This window comes from Corythoichthys intestinalis, chromosome 19 (assembly GCF_030265065.1).
Source record: "Corythoichthys intestinalis isolate RoL2023-P3 chromosome 19, ASM3026506v1, whole genome shotgun sequence".
NCBI lineage: Eukaryota > Metazoa > Chordata > Actinopteri > Syngnathiformes > Syngnathidae > Corythoichthys > Corythoichthys intestinalis.
In genome coordinates this window covers 18,340,459-18,354,172 of record NC_080413.1, presented here as the reverse complement: position 1 = coordinate 18,354,172, position 13,714 = coordinate 18,340,459, and positions in this window count along the sequence as shown.

The window sequence follows — 13,714 nt, the reverse complement described above, 5'->3', positions numbered from 1 at the left end:
ATTGTATACAGAATTTGGAAAAAAATTACGGTTCCCCGGATATTTGCCAAAAACTATCCCATTCATTTCTAATGGGAAAATTTCCCATTCACTTCCAATGGGATTTCCATTGGAATTTACATCATTGATGCCATTGACGGCCATAAATGTCGAATCTATTGATGCCAATGTACTTGGATTCAATTGACTATATGGATGTCGATGCCAATGACGGCCATGGACGTCCAAAATTTTTCCCATTCATTTTCAATGGGGAAAAAACTACATTTCCCCAAATCAACAGAAAATGACCAGATATCAATAGGACGTGTCCCCCAAACGTCCCCAACTCCATTGACGCTTATAGGGGGTTCTGCCATTGACGGCCATGGACGTCCAAAATTTTTCCCATTCATTTTCAATGGGGAAAAAACTAAATTTCCCCAAATCAACAGAAAATGACCAGATATTAATAGGACGTATACCCCAAACGTCCCCAACTCCATTGACGCTTATGGGGGGTGCTGCCATTGACGTCCATGGACGTCCAAAATTTTTCCCATTCATTTTCAATGGGGAAAAAACTAAATTTCCCCAAATCAACAGAAAATGACTAGATGTCAATAGGACGTGTCCCCCAAACTTCCCCAATTCCATTTACGCTAATGGAGGGTGATGCCATTGACGTTCATGGACGTCCAAACTTCCCATTCATTTCCAATGGCATTTCTTCATGTTTGTTCATTCTATTGATGCCAATGTACTTGGATTCCATTGACGCTTATGTAAGTTGATACCATTGACGTCCATGGACGTCCAAAATTTTTCCCATTCATTTTCAATGGGAAATTTTTTTTTTTCCCTAAATCAACAGAAAATGACTAGATATCATTCGGACGTGTCCCCCAAATGTCCCCGATCGCATTGCCGCTTAAGGAGGGTGATGCCATTGACGTCCATGGACGTCCAAACTTCCCATTCATTACCAATGGCATTTCTTCATGTTTTTTCATTCTATTGATGCCAATGTACTTGGATTCCATTGACGCTTATGTAAGTTGATACCATTGACGTCCATGGACGTCCAAAATTTTTCCCATTCATTTTCAATGGGAATTTTTTTTTTTCCCCCAAATCAACAGAAAATGACTAGATATCATTAGGACGTGTCCCCCAAATGTCCCCGATTGCATTGCCGCTTATGGAGGGTGATGCCATTGACGTTCATGGACGTCCAAACTTCCCATTAAATCCCAATGGCATTTCTTCATGTTTGTTCATTCTAGTGATGCCAATGCACTTGGAATTCCATTGACGCTTATGGGGGGTGCTGCCATTGACGTCCATGGACGTCCAAAATTTTACCCATTCATTTTCAATGGGAATTTTTTTTTTTTCCCCAAATCAACAGAAAATGACTAGATATCAATAGGACGTGTCCCCCAAATGTCCCCGATTGCATTGCCGCTTATGGAGGGTGATGCCATTGACGTCCATGGACGTCCAAACTTCCCATTCATTTCCAATGGCATTTCTTCATGTTTTTTCATTTTATTGATGCCAATGTACTTGGATTCCATTGACGCTTATGTAAGTTGATACCATTGACGTCCATGGACGTCCAAAATTTTTCCCATTCATTTTCAATGGGAATTTTTTTTTTTTTTCCCAAATCAACAGAAAATGACTAGATATCATTAGGACGTGTCCCCCAAACTTCCCCGATTCCATTAACAATTATGAAAGGTGCCGCCATTGACGTCCATGGACGTCCAATTCTCCCATTCATTTCTAACGGCTTTTACTTTGTTTTTTGCCAATGACTGGCATTATGATCCATTCTATTGATAGACCTGAGTGGGGCTAAGATCTGTATCTCCACAGAGGAAAGACCAAGGTGTGTAATTTCTCCCGAAATTGCAGTTTCTAGTTATTTATTCATCTTATTCTCCGCGTTTTTTTGAGCCAACGCACAGCCCAAACCGTAGCACCGATCGGCACAGTTCAAGTATCGGCACGACCGGAATTTTCGCGTGACGATGGGAATTTTTCAAACCGCCACGAAAAATTTTCCGTTCGCCCGTAAACGGCAATTTTCCGAAAAACAAAAAAAGTTTCAAAATGTATCTAGTCCTACAATTTTTGACCAAATCACATAATTTGGGCATCAAAAATTCCGGGACGGTGAGGGGCATAAAAGTTGTATACAGAATTTGGCAAAAATTTACGGTTCCCCGGAAATTTGCCAAAAACTTTCCTATTCATTTTGAATGGAAAAAAAACGCGCGCTTCACAGCCCGAACCGTTAGACCGATCGGCACCGTTCAAGTATCGGCACGACCGGAATTTTCGCGTGACACAGGAAACTTTACAAATGGCCCCGAAAATTTTTCCGTTCGTCCGTAAACGGCAATTTTCCGTGAAAAAAAAAAAAGTTTCAAAATGTATCTAGTCCTACAATTTTTGACCAAATCACATAATTTGGGCATCAAAAATTCCGGGACGGTGAGGGGCATAAAAGTTGTATACAGAATTTGGAAAAAAATTACGCTTCCTCGGAAATTTGCCAAAAACTATCCCATTCATTTCGAATGGGAAAAGTCCCATTCACTTCCAATGGGATTTCCAATGGAATTTACATTGCATTGATGCCATTGACGGCCATGCATGTCGAATCTACTGATGCCAATGTACTTGGATTCAATTGACTATATGAATGTCGATGCCATTGACGGCCATGGACGTCCAAAATTTTTCCCATTCATTTTCAATGGGGAAAAAACAAAATTTCCCCAAATCAACAGAAAATGACCAGATATCAATAGGACGTGTCCCCCAAACTTCCCCAATTCCATTGACGCTTATGAAGGGTGCCGCCATTGACTTCCATGGACGTCCAAAATTTTTCCCATTCATTTTCAATGGGGAAAAAACTACATTTCTCCAAATCAACAGAAAATGACCAGATATCAATAGGACGTATATCCCAAACGTCCCCAATTCCATTGACGCTTATGGGGGGTGCTGCCATTGACGTCCATGGACGTCCAAAATTTTACCCATTCATTTTCAATGGGAAATTTTTTTTTTTCCCCAAATCAACAGAAAATGACTAGATATCAATAGGACCTGTCCCCCAAATGTCCCCGATTGCATTGCTGCTTATGGAGGGTGATGCCATTGACGTCCAGGGACGTCCAAACTTCCCATTCATTTCCAATGGCATTTCTTCATGTTTGTTCATTCTATTGATGCCAATGTACTTGGATTCCATTGACGCTTATGTAAGTTGATACCATTGACGTCCATGGACGTCCAAAATTTTTCCCATTCATTTTCAATGGGAAATTTTTTTTTTTCCCCAAATCAACAGAAAATGACTAGATATCATTAGGACGTGTCCCCCAAATGTCCCCGATTGCATTGCCGCTTATGGGGGGTGATGCCATTGACGTCCATGGACGTCCAAACTTCCCATTCATTTCCAAAGGCATTTCTTCATGTTTGTTCATTCTATTGATGCCAATGTACTTGGATTCCATTGACGCTTATGTAAGTTGATACCATTGACGTCCATGGACGTCCAAAATTTTTCCCATTCATTTTCAATGGGATTTTTTTTTTTTTCCCAAATCAACAGAAAATGACTAGATATCATTAGGACGTGTCCCCCAAATGTCCCCGATTGCATTGCCGCTTATGGAGGGTGATGCCATTGACGTTCATGGACGTCCAAACTTCCCATTCATTTCCAATGGCATTTCTTCATGTTTGTTCATTTTATTGATGCCAATGTACTTGGATTCCATTGACGCTTATGTAAGTTGATACCATTGACGTCCATGGACGTCCAAAATTTTTCCCATTCATTTTCAATGGGAAATTTTTTTTTTTTTCCCAAATCAACAGAAAATGACTAGATATCAATAGAACGTGTCCCCCAAACTTCCCCGATTCCATTAACAATTATGGAGGGTGCTGCCATTGACGGACATGGACGTCCAATTCTCCCAATCTTTTCTCATGGCTTTTACTTTGTTTAGTGCCATTGACTGGCATTATGGTCCATTCTATTGATAGACCTGAGTGGGGCTAAGATCTGTATCTCCACAGAGGAAAGACCAAGGTGTGTAATTTCTCCCGAAATTGCAGTTTCTAGTTGTACTTATTATTTATTCATCTTATTCTCCGCGTTTTTTTGAGCCAACGCACAGCCCAAACCGTAGCACCGATCGGCACAGTTCAAGTATCGGCACGACCGGAATTTTCGCGTGACGATGGGAATTTTTCAAACCGCCACGAAAAATTTTCCGTTCGCCCGTAAACGGCAATTTTCCGAAAAATAAAAAAAGTTTCAAAATGTATCTAGTCCTACAATTTTTGACCAAATCACATAATTTGGGCATCAAAAATTCCGGGACGGTGAGGGGCATAAAAGTTGTATACAGAATTTGGCAAAAATTTACGGTTCCCCGGAAATTTGCCAAAAACTTTCCTATTCATTTTGAATGGAAAAAAAACGCGCGCTTCACAGCCCGAACCGTTAGACCGATCGGCACCGTTCAAGTATCGGCACGACCGGAATTTTCGCGTGACACAGGAAACTGTACAAATGGCCCCGAAAATTTTTCCGTTCGTCCGTAAACGGCAATTTTCCGTGAAAAAAAAAAAAGTTTCAAAATGTATCTAGTCCTACAATTTTTGACCAAATCACATAATTTGGGCATCAAAAATTCCGGGACGGTGAGGGGCATAAAAGTTGTATACAGAATTTGGAAAAAAATTACGCTTCCTTGGAAATTTGCCAAAAACTATCCCATTCATTTCAAATGGGAAAAGTCCCATTCACTTCCAATGGGATTTCCAATGGAATTTACATTGCACTGATGCCATTGACGGCCATGCATGTCGAATCTACTGATGCCAATGTACTTGGATTCTATTGACTATATGGATGTCGATGCCATTGACGGCCATGGACGTCCAAAATTTTTCCCATTCATTTTCAATGGGGAAAAAACTACATTTCCCCAAATCAACAGAAAATGACCAGATATCAATAGGGCGTGTCCCCCAAACGTCCCCAACTCCATTGACGCTTATAGGGGATGCTGCCATTGACGTCCATGGACGTCCAAAAATTTTCCCATTCATTTTCAATGGGGAAAAAACTAAATTTCCCCAAATCAACAGAAAATGACCAGATATCAATAGGACGTATACCCCAAACGTCCCCAACTCCCTTGACGCTTATGGGGGGTGCTGCCATTGACGTCCCTGGAAGTCCAAAATTTTTCCCATTCATTTTCAATGGGGAAAAAACTAAATTTCCCCAAATCATCAGAAAATGACCAGTTATCAATAGTACGTCTCCCCCAAACGTTCCGAACTCCATTGATGCTTATAGGGGGTGCTGCCATTGACGTCCATGGACGTCCAAAAATTTTCCCATTCATTTTCAATGGGGAAAAAACTAAATTTCCCCAAATCAACAGAAAATGACAGATATTAATAGGACGTATACCCCAAACGTCCCCAATTCCATTTACGCTTATGGAGGGTGATGCCATTGACGTTCATGGACGTCCAATTCTCCCAATCTTTTCTAATGGCTTTTACTTTGTTTAGTGCCATTGACTGGCATTATGGTCCATTCTATTGATAGACCTGAGTGGGGCTAAGATCTGTATCTCCACAGAGGAAAGACCAAGGTGTGTAATTTCTCCCGAAATTGCAGTTTCTAGTAGAATGGACCATAATGCCAGTCATTGGCACTAAACAAAGTTAAAGCCATTAGAAAAGATTGGGAGAATTGGACGTCCATGTCCGTCAATGGCAGCACCCTCCATAATTGTTAATGGAATCGGGGAAGTTTGGGGGACACGTCCTATTGATATGTAGTCATTTTCTGTTGATTTTGGGAAAAAAAAAAAATTCCCATTGAAAATGAATGGGAAAAATTTTGGACGTCCATGGACGTCAATGGTATCAACTTACATAAGCGTCAATGGAATCCAAGTACATTGGCATCAATAAAATGAACAAACATGAAGAAATGCCATTGGAAATGAATGGGAAGTTTGGACGTCCATGAACGTCAATGGCATCACCCTCCATAAGCGGCAATGCAATCGGGGACATTTGGGGGACACGTCCTAATGATATCTAGTCATTTTCTGTTGATTTGGGAAAAAAAAAAAAATCCCATTGAAAATGAATGGGAAAAATTTTGGACGTCCATGGACGTCAATGGTATCAACTTACATAAGCGTCAATGGAATCCAAGTACATTGGCATCAATAGAATGAATGAACAAACATGAAGAAATGCCTTTGGAAATGAATGGGAAGTTTGGACGTCCATGGACGTCAATGGCATCACCCCCCATAAGCGGCAATGCAATCGGGGACATTTGGGGGACACGTCCTAATGATATCTAGTCATTTTCTGTTGATTTGAGGAAAAAAAAAAATTTCCCATTGAAAATGAATGGGAAAAATTTTGGACGTCCATGGACGTCAATGGTATCAACTTACATAAGCGTCAATGGAATCCAAGTACATTGGCATCAATAGAATGAACAAACATGAAGAAATGCCATTGGAAATTAATGGGAAGTTTGGACGTCCGTGGACGTCAATGGCATGACCCTCCATAAGCAGCAATGCAATCGGGCACATTTGGGGGAAACGTCCTATTGATATCTAGTCATTTTCTGTTGATTTGGGGAAAAAAAAAAAAATTCCCACTGAAAATGAATGGGAAAAATTTTGGACGTCCATGGACGTCAATGGTATCAACTTACATAAGCGTCAATGGAATCCAAGTACATTGGCATCAATAGAATGAACAAACATGAAGAAATGCCATTGGAAATAAATGGGAAGTTTGGACGTCCATGAACGTCAATGGCATCACCCTCCGTAAGCGGCAATGCAATCGGGGACATTTGGGGGACACGTCCTAATGATATCCAGTCATTTTCTGTTGATTTGGGGAAAAAAAAAAAAATTCCCATTGAAAATGAATGGGAAAAATTTTGGACGTCCATGGACGTCAATGGTATCAACTTACATAAGCGTCAATGGAATCCAAGTACATTGGCATCAATAGAATGAACAAACATGAAGAAATGCCATTGGAAATGAATGGAAATTTTGGACGTCCATGGACGTCAATGGCATCACCCTCCATAAGCGGCAATGCAATCGGGGACATTTGGGGGACACGTCCTAATGATATCTAGTCATTTTTTGTTGATTTTGGGGAAAAAAAAAAAATTCCCATTGAAAATGAATGGGAAAAATTTTGGACGTCCATGGACGTCAATGGTATCAACTTACATAGGCGTCAATGGAATCCAAGTACATTGGCATCAATAGAATGAACAAACATGAAGAAATGCCATTGGAAATGAATGGGAAGTTTGGACGTCCATGAACGTCAATGGCATCACCCTCCATAAGCGTAAATGGAATTGGGGACGTTTGGGGTATACGTCCTATTAATATCTGGTCATTTTCTGTTGATTTGGGGAAATTTAGTTTTTTCCCCATTGAAAATGAATGGGAAAATTTTTGGACGTCCATGGACGTCAATGGCAGCACCCCCTATAAGCGTCAATGGAGTTCGGAACGTTTGGGGGAGACGTACTATTGATAACTGGTCATTTTCTGATGATTTGGGGAAATTTAGTTTTTTCCCCATTGAAAATGAATGTGAAAAATTTTGGACGTCCATGGACGTCAATGGCAGCACCCCCCATAAGCGTCAATGGAGTTGGGGACGTTTGGGGTATACGTCCTATTAATATCTGGTCATTTTCTGTTGATTTGGGGAAATTTAGTTTTTTCCCCATTGAAAATGAATGGGAAAAATTTTGGACGTCCATGGCCGTCAATGGCATCGACATCCATACAGTCAGTTGAATCCAAGTACATTGGCATCAGTAGATTCGACATGCATGGCCGTCAATGGCATCAATGCAATGTAAATTCCATTGGAAATCCCATTGGAAGTGAATGGGACTTTTCCCATTCGAAATGAATGGGAGAGTTTTTGGCAAATTTCTGGGGAACCGTAAGTTTTTTCCAAATTCTGTATACAACTTTTATGCCCCTCACCGTCCCGGAATTTTTGATACCCAAATTATGTGATTTGGTCAAAAATTGTAGGACTAGATACATTTTTAAACTTTTTTTTTTTTTCGGAAAATTGCCGTTTACGGGCGAACGGAAAATTTTTCGTGGCGTTTTGAAAAATTCCCATCGTCACGCGAAAATTCCGGTCATGCCGATACTTGAACGGTGCCAATCGGGGCTACGGTTTAGGCTGTGCGTTGGCTCAAAAAAACGCGGAGAATAAGATGAATAAATAACTAGAAACTGCAATTTCGGGAGAAATTACACCTTGGTCTTTCCTCTGTGGAGATACAAATCTTAGCCCCACTCAGGTCTATCAATAGAATGGACCATAATGCCAGTCAATGGCACTAAACAAAGTAAAAGCCATTAGAAAAGATTGGGAGAATTGGACGTCCATGGCCGTCAATGGCATCACCCTCCATAAGCGGCAATCCAATCAGGGACATTTGGGGGACACGTCCTAATGATATCTAGTCATTTTCTGTTGATTTGGGGAAAAAAAAAAAATTCCCATTGAAAATGAATGGGAAAAATTTTGGACGTCCATGGACGTCAATGGTATCAATTTACATAAGCGTCAATGGAATCCAAGTACATTGGCATCAATAGAATGAACAAACATGAAGAAATGCCATTGGAAATGAATGGGAAGTTTGGACGTCCGTGGCCGTCAATGGCATCACCCTCCATAAGAGGCAATGCAATCGGGGACATTTGGGGGACACGTCCTATTGATATCTAGTCATTTTCTGTTGATTTGGGGAAAAAAAAAAAATTCCCATTGAAAATGAATGGGAAAAATTTTGGACGTCCATGGACGTCAATGGTATCAACTTAGATAAGCGTCAATGGAATCCAAGTACATTGGCATCAATAGAATGAACAAACATGAAGAAATGCCATTGGGATTTAATGGGAAGTTTGGACGTCCATGAACGTCAATGGCATCACCCTCCATAAGCGGCAATGCAATCGGGGACATTTGGGGGACACGTCCTAATGATATCTAGTCATTTTCTGTTGATTTGGGGGAAAAAAAAAATTTCCCATTGAAAATGAATGGGAAAAATTTTGGACGTCTATGGACGTCAATGGTATCAACTTACATAAGCGTCAATGGAATCTAAGTACATTGGCATCAATAGAATGAACAAACATGAAGAAATGCCATTGGAATAAATGGGAAGTTTGGACGTCCCTGGACGTCAATGGCATCACCCTCCATAAGCAGCAATGCAATTGGGGACATTTGGGGGACACGTCCTATTGATATCTAGTCATTTTCTGTTGATTTGGGGAAAAAAAAAAATTTCCCATTGAAAATGAATGGGTAAAATTTTGGACGTCCATGGACGTCAATGGCAGCACCCCCCATAAGCGTCAATGGAGTTGGGGACGTTTGGGGTATACGTCCTATTGATATCTGGTCATTTTCTGTTGATTTAGAAAATGTAGTTTTTTCCCCATTGAAAATGAATGGGAAAAATTTTGGACGTCCATGTAAGTCAATGGCGGCACCCTTCATAAGCGTCAATGGAATTGGGGAAGTTTGGGGGACACGTCCTATTGATATCTGGTCATTTTCTGTTGATTTGGGGTAATTTTGTTTTTTCCCCATTGAAAATGAATGGGAAAAATTTTGGACGTCCATGGCCGTCAATGGCATCGACATCCATACAGTCAATTGAATCCAAGTACATTGGCATCAGTAGATTCGACATGCATGGCCGTCAATGGCATCAATGCAATGTAAATTCCATTGGAAATCCCATTGGAAGTGAATGGGACTTTTCCCATTTGAAATGAATGGGATAGTTTTTGGCAAATTTCCAAGGAAGCGTAATTCTTTTCCAAATTCTGTATACAACTTTTATGCCCCTCACCGTCCCGGAATTTTTGATGCCCAAATTATGTGATTTGGTCAAAAATTGTAGGACTAGATACATTTTGAAACTTTTTTTTTTTTCACGGAAAATTGCCGTTTACGGACGAACGGAAAAATTTTCGGGGCCATTTGTAAAGTTTCCTGTGTCACGCGAAAATTCCGGTCGTGCCGATACTTGAACGGTGCCGATCGGTCTAACGGTTCGGGCTGTGAAGCGCGCGTTTTTTTTCCATTCAAAATGAATAGGAAAGTTTTTGGCAAATTTCCGGGGAACCGTAAATTTTTGCCAAATTCTGTATACAACTTTTATGCCCCTCACCGTCCCGGAATTTTTGATGCCCAAATTATGTGATTTGGTCAAAAATTGTAGGACTAGATACATTTTGAAACTTTTTTTATTTTTCGGAAAATTGCCGTTTACGGGCGAACGGAAAATTTTTCGTGGCGGTTTGAAAAATTCCCATCGTCACGCGAGAATTCCGGTCGTGCCGATACTTCAACGGTGCCGATCGGTGCTACGGTTTGGGCTGTGCGTTGGCTCAAAAAAACGCGGAGAATAAGATGAATAATAATAAGTACAACTAGAAACTGCAATTTCTTGAGAAATTACACCTTGGTCTTTCCTCTGTGGAGATACAGATCTTAGCCCCACTTAGGTCTATCAATAGAATGGACCATAATGCCAGTCAATGGCACGAAACAAAGTAAAAGCCATTAGAAATGAATGGGAGAATTGGACGTCCATGGACGTCAATGGCGGCACCCTTCATAATTGTTAATGGAATTGGGGAAGTTTGGGGGACACGTCCTATTGATATCTTGTCATTTTCTGTTGATTTGGGGGGAAAAAAAAATTCCCATTGAAAATGAATGGGAAAAAATTTGGACGTCCATGGACGTCAACGGTATCAACTTACATAGGCGTCAATGGAATCCAAGTACATTGGCATCAATAGAATGAAAAAATATAATTAAATGCCATTAGAAATGAATGGGACATTTGGACGTCCATGGACATCAATGGCATCACCCTCCATAAGCGGCAATGCAATCGGGGACATTTGGGGGACACGGCCTAATGATATCTAGTCATTTTCTGTTGATTTGGGGAAAAAAAAAAAATTCCCATTGAAAATGAATGGGAAAAATTTTGGACGTCCATGGACGTCAATGGTATCAACTTATAGAGGCGTCAATGGAATCCAAGTACATTGGCATCAAGAGAATGAAAAAACATAATTTATAGCCATTAGAAATGAATGGGACATTTGGACGTCCATGGCCGTCAATGGCGGTACCCGCCATAAGCTTCAATGGAATTGGGGAAGTTTGGGGGACACGTCCTATTGATATCTGGTCATATTTTATTGATTTGGGGGAAAAAAAAAAAATTCCCATTGAAAATGAATGGGAAAAATTTTGGACGTCCATGGACGTCAATGGTATCAACTTACATAAGCGTCAATAGAATCCAAGTACATTGGCATCAATAGAATGAACAAACATGAAGAAATGCCATTGGAAAAATGAATGGGAAGTTTGGACGTCCATGGACGTCAATGGCATCACCCTCCATAAGCGGCAATGCAATCGGGGACATTTGGGGGACACGTCCTAATGATATCTAGTCATTTTCTGTTGATTTGGGGAAAAAAAAAAATTCCCATTGAAAATGAATGGGAAAAATTTTGGACGTCCATGGACGTCAATGGTATCAACTTACATAAGCGTCAATTGAATCCAAGTACATTGGCATCAATAGAATGAACAAACATGAAGAAATGCCATTGGAAATGAATGGGAAGTTTGGACGTCCATGAACGTCAATGGCATCACCCTCCATAAGCGTAAATGGAATTGGGGAAGTTTGGGGGACACGTCCTATTGACATCTAGTCATTTTCTGTTGATTTGGGGAAATTTAGTTTTTTCCCCATTGAAAATGAATGGGAAAAATTTTGGACGTCCATGGACGTCAATGGCAGCACCCCCCATAAGCGTCAATGGAGTTGGGGACGTTTGGGGTATACGTCCTATTAATATCTGGTCATTTTCTGTTGATTTGGGGAAATTTAGTTTTTTCCCCATTGAAAATGAATGGGAAAAATTTTGGACGTCCATGGCCGTCAATGGCAGAACCCCCTATAAGCGTCAATGGAGTTGGGGACGTTTGGGGGACACGTCCTATTGATATCTGGTCATTTTCTGTTGATTTGGGGAAATGTAGTTTTTTCCCCATTGAAAATGAATGGGAAAAATTTTGGACGTCCATGGCCGTCATTGGCATCGACATCCATATAGTCAATTGAATCCAAGTACATTGGCATCAATAGATTCGACATTTATGGCCGTCAATGGCATCAATGATGTAAATTCCAATGGAAATCCCATTGGAAGTGAATGGGAAATTTTCCCATTAGAAATGAATGGGATAGTTTTTGGCAAATATCCGGGGAACCGTAATTTTTTTCCAAATTCTGTATACAATCTTTATGCCCCCCACCGTCCCGGAATTTTTGATGTCCAATTTATGTGATTTGGTCAAAAATTGTAGGACAAGTAGCGTTTTGAAACTTTTGTTTTTTTTACGGAAAATTGCCGTTTACGGGCAAACGGAAAATTTTTCGGGGCCGTTTGAAAAAGACCCTGCGTCGCACGAAAATTCCGGTCATGCCAAAACTTGAACGATGGCGATCGGTGCTATGGTTCGGGCTGTGAAGCGCACGTTTTTTTTCCATTCAAAATGAATAGGAAAGTTTTTGGCAAATTTCCGGGGAACCGTAAATTTTTGTCAAATTCTGTATACAACTTTTATGCCCCTCACCATCCCGGAATTTTTGATACCCAAATTATGTGATTTGGTCAAAAATTGTAGGACAAGTAGCGTTTTGAAACTTTTTTTTTTTTTCGGAAATTTGCCGTTTACGGGCGAACGGAAAATTTTTCGGGGCCGTTTGAAAAATTCCCATCGTCGCGCGAAAATTCCGGTCGTGCCGATACTTGAACGGTGCCGATCGGTGCTACGGTTCGGGCTGCGCGGCGCGCCGAAAAAAACGTCAACAATTATTGAATAATAATAATAATAAAGAATAATAATAAAGAAGTACAATAAAGTTGTACAACAACATAACCTTGTTCTTTCCCTTGGAAAGACCAAGGTAATAATAATAACTAGAAACTGCAATTTCGGGAGAAATTACACCTTGGTCTTTCCTCTGTGGAGATACAAATCTTAGCCCCACTCAGGTCTATCAATAGAATGGACCATAATGCCAGTCAATGGCACTAAACAAAGTAAAAGCCATTAGAAAAGATTGGGAGAATTGGACGTCCATGGTCGTCAATGGCATCACCCTCCATAAGCGGCAATGCAATCGGGGACATTTGGGGGACACGTCCTAATGATATCTTGTCATTTTCTGTTGATTTGGGGAAAAAAAAAAATTCCCATTGAAAATGAATGGGAAAAATTTTGGACGTCCATGGACGTCAATGGTATCAACTTACATAAGCGTCAATGGAATCCAAGTACATTGGCATCAATAGAATGAACAAACATGAAGAAATGCCATTGGAAATAAATGGGAAGTTTGGACGTCCGTGGACGTCAATGGCATCACCCTCCATAAGAGGCAATGCAATCGGGGACATTTGGGGGACACGTCCTATTGATATCTAGTCATTTTCTGTTGATTTGGGGAAAAAAA